Source organism: Aegilops tauschii, chromosome 7, assembly GCF_002575655.3.
Source record: "Aegilops tauschii subsp. strangulata cultivar AL8/78 chromosome 7, Aet v6.0, whole genome shotgun sequence".
Classification (NCBI taxonomy): domain Eukaryota; kingdom Viridiplantae; phylum Streptophyta; class Magnoliopsida; order Poales; family Poaceae; genus Aegilops; species Aegilops tauschii.
Genome location: NC_053041.3, coordinates 626,542,285 through 626,549,429, shown reverse-complemented (window position 1 = coordinate 626,549,429; position 7,145 = coordinate 626,542,285).

Below are 7,145 nucleotides of genomic sequence, written 5' to 3'. Positions count from 1 at the left end.
ACTTTAGTTGCATCTTGTCTAGTCTCACAGAGAAAGACTAGCTTGGGGTTATTGGCTTTTGAGAGGGCCAAAACCTCACGAACTGTCCGGCGATCCCCCCTGAAGGAAATAGGCCCTAGAGGCAATAATAAAGTTATTATTTATTTCCTTGTATCATGAGAAATGTTTATTATTCATGCTAGAATTGTATTAACCGGAAACATAATACATGTGTGAATACATAGACAAACAGAGTGTCACTAGTATGCCTCTACTTGACTAGCTCGTTGATCAAAGATGGTTGTGTTTCCTAGCCATAGACATGAGTTGTCATTTGATTAACGGGATTACATCATTAGGAGAATGATGTGATTGACTTGACCCATTCCGTTAGCTTAGCACTCGATCGTTTAGTATGTTGCTATTGCTTTCTTCATGACTTATACATGTTCCTATGACTATGAGATTATGCAACTCCCGTTTACCGGAGGAACACTTTGTGTGCTACCAAACATCACAACATAAAAGGGTGATTATAAAGGTGCTCTACAGGTGTCTCCAAAGGTACTTGTTGGGTTGGCGTATTTCGAGATTAGGATTTGTCACTCCGATTGTCGGAGAGGTATCTCTGGGTCCACTCAGTAATACACATCACTATAAAGCCTTGCAAGCATTGTGACTAATGAGTTAGTTGCGGGATGATGTATTACGGAACGAGTAAAGAGACTTTCCGGTAACGAGATTGAACTAGGTATCGAGATACCGACGATCGAATCTCGGGCAAGTAACATACCGATGACAAAGGGAACAACGTATGTTGTTATGCGGTCTGACCGATAAAGATCTTCGTAGAATATGTGGGAACCAATATGAGCATCCAGGTTCCGCTATTGGTTATTGACCGGAGAGGTGTCTCGGTCATGTCTACATAGTTCTCGAACCCGTAGGGTCCGCACGCTTAACGTTACGATGACAGTTATATTATGAGTTTATATGTTTTGATGTACCGAAGGTTGTTCGGAGTCCCGGATGTGATCACGGACATGACGAGGAGTCTCGAAATGGTCGAGATATAAAGATTGATATATTGGAAGCCTATGTTTGGACATCGGAAGTGTTCCGGGTGAAATCGGGATTTTTCAGGAGTACCGGGAGGTTACCGGAACCCCCCGGTAACTTAATGGGCCTTAGTGGGCCTAGGTGGAAGAGAGGAGAGGAGGCCAGGGCAGCGCCGCACGCCCCTCCCCCCAATCCGAATATGACAAGGAGAGGGGGGCGGCGCCCCCCTTTCCTTCCTCCCCTCCACCTCTTCCCCCTCTCTCTCCTGGCGCGCCTCTCCCCTTGGCCGGCCGAACCCCCCCTTGCTCCTTTATATACGGGGGCAGGGGGGCACCTCTAGACACACAATTGATCATTGATCTCTTAGCCGTGTGCGGTGCCCCCCTCCACCATATTACACCTCGATAATATCATAGCAGTGCTTAGGCGAAGCCCTGCGTCGGTAGAACATCAACATTGTCACCACGGCGTCGTGCTGACGAAACTCTCCCTCAACACTCGGCTGGATCGGAGTTCGAGGGACGTCATCGAGCTGAACATGTGCTGAACTCGGAGGTGCCGTACGTTCGGTACTTGATCGGTCGGATCGTGAAGACGTACGACTACATCAACCGCGTTGTGTTAACGCTTCCGCTTTCGGTCTACGAGGGTACATGGACAACACTCTCCCCTCTCGTTGCTATGCATCACCATGATCTTGCGTGTGCGTAGGAATTTTTTTGAAATTACTACGTTCCCCAACAGTGGTATCAGAGCCTGGTTTTATGCGTTGATGTTATGCACGAGTAGAACACAAGTGAGTTGTGGGCGATATAAGTCATACTCCTTACCAGCATGTCATACTTTGGTTCAACGGTATTGTGAGATGAAGCGGTCCGGACCGACATTACGCGTACGCTTACGCGAGACTGGTTTCACCGTTGTGAGCACTCGTTGCTTAAAAGTGACTGGCGGGTGTCTCTCTCTCTCTCACTTTAGTTGAACCGAGTGTGGCTACGCCCGGTCCTTGCGAAGGTTAAAACAACACCAACTTGACAAACTATCGTTGTGGTTTTGATGCGTAGGTAAGAACGGTTCTTGCTAAGCCCGTAGCAGCCACGTAAAACTTGCAACAACAAAGTAGAGGACGTCTAACTTGTTTTTGCAGGGCATGTTGTGATGTGATATGGTCAAGACATGATGCTATATTTTATTGTATGAGATGATCATGTTTTGTAACCGAGTTATCGGCAACTGGCAGGAGTCATATGGTTGTCGCTTTATCGTATGAAATGCAATCGCCATGTAATTGTTTAATTTATCACTAAGCGGTAGCGATAGTCGTAAAAACAATAGTTGGCGAGACGACAACGATGCTACGATGGAGATCAAGGTGTCGCGCCGGTGACGATGGTGATCATGACGGTGCTTCGGAGATGGAGATCACAAGCACAAGATGATGATGGCCATATCATATCACTTATATTGATTGCATGTGATGTTTATCTTTTATGCATCTTATCTTGCTTTGATTGACGGTAGCATTATAAGATGATCCCTCACTAAATTATCAAAGTATAAGTGTTCTCCCTGAGTATGCACCGTTGCGAAAGTCCTTCGTGCTGAGACACCACGTGATGATCGGGTGTGATAGGCTCTACGTTCAAATACAACGGGTGCAAAACAGTTGCACACGCGGAATACTCAGGTTAAACTTGACGAGCCTAGCATATAACAGATATGGCCTCGGAACACGGAGACTGAAAGGTCGAGCGTGAATCATATAGTAGATATGATCAATATAGTGATGTTCACCATTGAAACTACTCCATCTCACGTGATGATCGGACATGGTTTAGTTGATATGGATCACGTGATCACTTAGAGGATTAGAGGGATGTCTATCTAAGTGGGAGTTCTTAAGTAATATGATTAATTGAACTTGAATTTATCATGAACTTAGTACCTGATAGTATCTTGCTTGTCTATGTTAATTGTAGATAGATGGCCCGTGTTGTTGTTCCGTTGAATTTTAATGCGTTCCTTGAGAAAGCAAAGTTGAAAGATGATGGTAGCAATTACACGGACTGGGTCCGTAACTTGAGGATTATCCTCATTGCTGCACAGAAGAATTACGTCCTGGAAGCACCGCTGGGTGCCAGGCCTGCTGCAAGAGCAACACCAGAAGTTATGAATGTCTGGCAGAGCAAAGCTGATGACTACTCGATAGTTCAATGTGCCATGCTTTACGGCTTAGAACCGGGTCTTCAACGACGTTTTGAACGTCATGGAGCGTATGAGATGTTCCAGGAGTTGAAGTTAATATTTCAAGCAAATGCCCGGATTGAGAGATATGAAGTCTCCAATAAGTTCTACAGCTGCAAGATGGAAGAGAATAGTTCTGTCAGTGAGCATATACTCAAAATGTCTGGGTATAACAATCACTTGATTCAACTGGGAGTTAATCTTCCGGATGATAGCGTCATTGACAGAATTCTTCAATCACTGCCACCAAGCTACAAGAGCTCCGTGATGAACTATAACATGCAAGGGATGAATAAGACAATTCCCGAGCTCTTCGCAATGCTAAAGGCAGCGGAGGTAGAAATCAAAAAGGAGCATCAAGTGTTGATGGTCAATAAGACCACTAGTTTCAAGAAAAAGGGCAAAGGGAAGAAGAAGGGGAACTTCAAGAAGAACAACAAGCAAGTTGCTGTTCAGGAGAAGAAACCCAAATCTGGACCTAAGCCTGAGACTGAGTGCTTCTACTGCAAGCAGACTGGTCACTGGAAGCGGAACTGCCCCAAGTATTTGGCGGATAAGAAGGATGGCAAGATGAACAAAGGTATATGTGATATACATGTTATTGATGTGTACCTTACTAATGCTCGTAGTAGCACCTGGGTATTTGATACTGGTTCTGTTGCTAATATTTGCAACTCGAAATAGGGGCTATGGATTAAGCGAAGATTGGCTAAGGACGAGGTGACGATGCGCGTGGGAAATGGTTCCAAAGTCGATGTGATCGCGGTCGGCACGCTACCTCTACATCTACCTTCGGGATTAGTTTTGGACCTAAATAATTGTTATTTGGTGCCAGCGTTAAGCATGGACATTATATCTAGATCTTGTTTGATGCGAGACGGTTATTCATTTAAATTAGAGAATAATGGTTGTTCTATTTATATGAGTAATATCTTTTATGGTCATGCACACTTGAAGAGTGGTCTATTTTTTCTTGAATCTCGATAGTAGTGATACACATATTCATAATATTGAAGCTAAAAGATGCAGAGTTGATAATGATAGTGCAACTTATTTGTGGCACTGCCGTTTAGGTCATATCGGTGTAAAGCGCATGAAGAAACTCCATACTGATGGACTTTTGAAACCACTTGATTATGAATCACTTGGTACTTGCGAACCGTGCCTCATGGGCAAGATGACTAAAACACCGTTCTCCGGAACTATGGAGAGAGCAACAGATTTGTTGGAAATCATACATACAGATGTATGTGGTCCGATGAATATTGAGGCTCGTGGCGGATATCGTTATTTTCTCACCTTCACAGATGATTTGAGCAGATATGGGTATATCTACTTAATAAAACATAAGTCTGAAACATTTGAAAAGTCAAAGAATTTCAGAGTGAGAAAATCATCGTAACAAGAAAATAAAATTTCTACGATCTGATCGTGGAGGAGAATATTTGAGTTATGAGTTTGCTCTTCATTTGAAACAATGCGGAATAGTTTCGCAACTCACGCCACCCGGAACACCACAACGTAATGGTGTGTCCGAACGTCGTAATCGTACTTTACTAGATATGGTGCGATCTATGATGTCTCTTACTGATTTACCGCTATTGTTTTGGGGTTATGCTTTAGAGACGGCTGCATTCACTCTAAATAGGGTACCATCGAAATCCGTTGAGACGTCACCTTATGAACTATGGTTTGGCAAGAAACCAAAGTTGTCGTTTCTTAAAGTTTGGGGTTGCGATGCCTATGTGAAGAAACTTCAACCTGATAAGCTCGAACCTAAATCGGAGAAATGTGTCTTCATAGGATACCCAAAGGAGACTGTTGGGTACACCTTCTATCACAGATCCGAAGGCAAGACATTCATTGCTAAGAATGGATCCTTTCTAGAGAAGGAGTTTCTCTCGAAAGAAGTGAGTGGGAGGAAAGTAGAACTTGATGAGGTAACTGTACCTGCTCCCTTATTGGAAAGTAGATCATCACAGAAACCAGTTTCTGCGACACCTACACCAATTAGTGAGGAAGTTAATGATAATGATCATGAAACATCAGATCAAGTTATTACTGAACCTCGTAGGTCAACCAGATCAAGATCCGCACCAGAGTGGTACGGTAATCCTGTTCTGGAGGTTATGTTACTAGACCATGATGAACCTACGAACTATGAAGAAGCGATGGTGAGCCCAGATTCCGCAAAATGGCTTGAGGCCATGAAATCCGAGATGGGATCCATGTATGCGAACAAAGTATGGACTTTGGTTGACTTGCCCGATGATCGGCAAGCCATCGAGAATAAATGGATCTTCAAAAAGAAGACTGACGCTGACGGTAATGTTACTGTCTATAAAGCTCGACTTGTTGCAAAAGGTTTTCGACAAGTTCAAGGGATTGACTACGATGAGACCTTCTCACCCGTAGCAATGCTTAAGTCTGTCCGAATCATGTTAGCAATTGCCGCATTTTATGATTATGAAATTTGGCAAATGGATGTCAAAACTGCATTCCTGAATGGATTTCTGGAAGAAGAATTGTATATGATGCAACCGGAAGGTTTTGTCGATCCAAAGGGAGCTAACAAAGTGTGCAAGCTCCAGCGATCCATTTATGGACTGGTGCAAGCCTCTCGGAGTTGGAATAAACGCTTTGATAGTGTGATCAAAGCATTTGGTTTTGTACAGACTTTTGGAGAAGCCTGTATTTACAAGAAAGTGAGTGGGAGGTCTGTAGCATTTCTGATATTATATGTGGATGACATATTGCTAATTGGAAATGATATAGAATTTCTGGATAGCATAAAGGGATACTTGAATAAGAGTTTTTCAATGAAAGACCTCGGTGAAGCTGCATATATATTGGGCATCAAGATCTATAGAGATAGATCAAGACGCTTAATTGGACTTTCACAAAGCACATACCTTGATAAAGTTTTGAAGAAGTTCAAAATGGATCAAGCAAAGAAAGGGTCTTGCCTGTATTACAAGGTGTGAGATTGAGTAAGACTCAATGCCCGACCACTGCAGAAGATAGAGAGAAGATGAAAGATGTTCCCTATGCTTCAGCCATAGGCTCTATCATGTATGCAATGCTGTGTACCAGACCTGATGTGTGCCTTGCTATAAGTTTAGCAGGGAGGTACCAAAGTAATCCAGGAGTGGATCACTGGACAGCGGTCAAGAACATCCTGAAATACCTGAAAAGGACTAAGGATATGTTTCTAGTTTATGGAGGTGACAAAGAGCTCATGGTAAATGGTTACGTTGATGCAAGCTTTGACACTGATCTGGACGATTCTAAATCGCAACCCCGATACGTGTTTACATTGAACGGTGGAGCTGTCAGTTGGTGCAGTTCTAAGCAAAGTGTCGTGGCGGGATCTACGTGTGAAGCGGAGTACATAGCTGCTTCGGAAGCAGCAAATGAAGGAGTCTGGATGAAGGAGTTCATATCCGATCTAGGTGTCATACCTAGTGCATCGGGTCCAATGAAAATCTTTTGTGACAATACTGGTGCAATTGCCTTAGCAAAGGAATCCAGATTTCACAAGAGAACCAAGCACATCAAAAGACGCTTCAATTCCATCCGGGATTTAGTCCAGGTGGGAGACATAGAAATTTGCAAGATACATACGGATCTGAATGTTGCAGACCCGTTAACTAAGCCTCTTCCACGAGCAAAACATGATCAGCACCAAGACTCCATGGGTGTAAGAATCATTACTGTGTAATCTAGATTATTGACTCTAGTGCAAGTGGGAGACTGAAGGAAATATGCCCTAGAGGCAATAATAAAGTTATTATTTATTTCCTTATATCATGATAAATGTTTATTATTCATGCTAGAATTGTATTAACCGGAAACATAATACA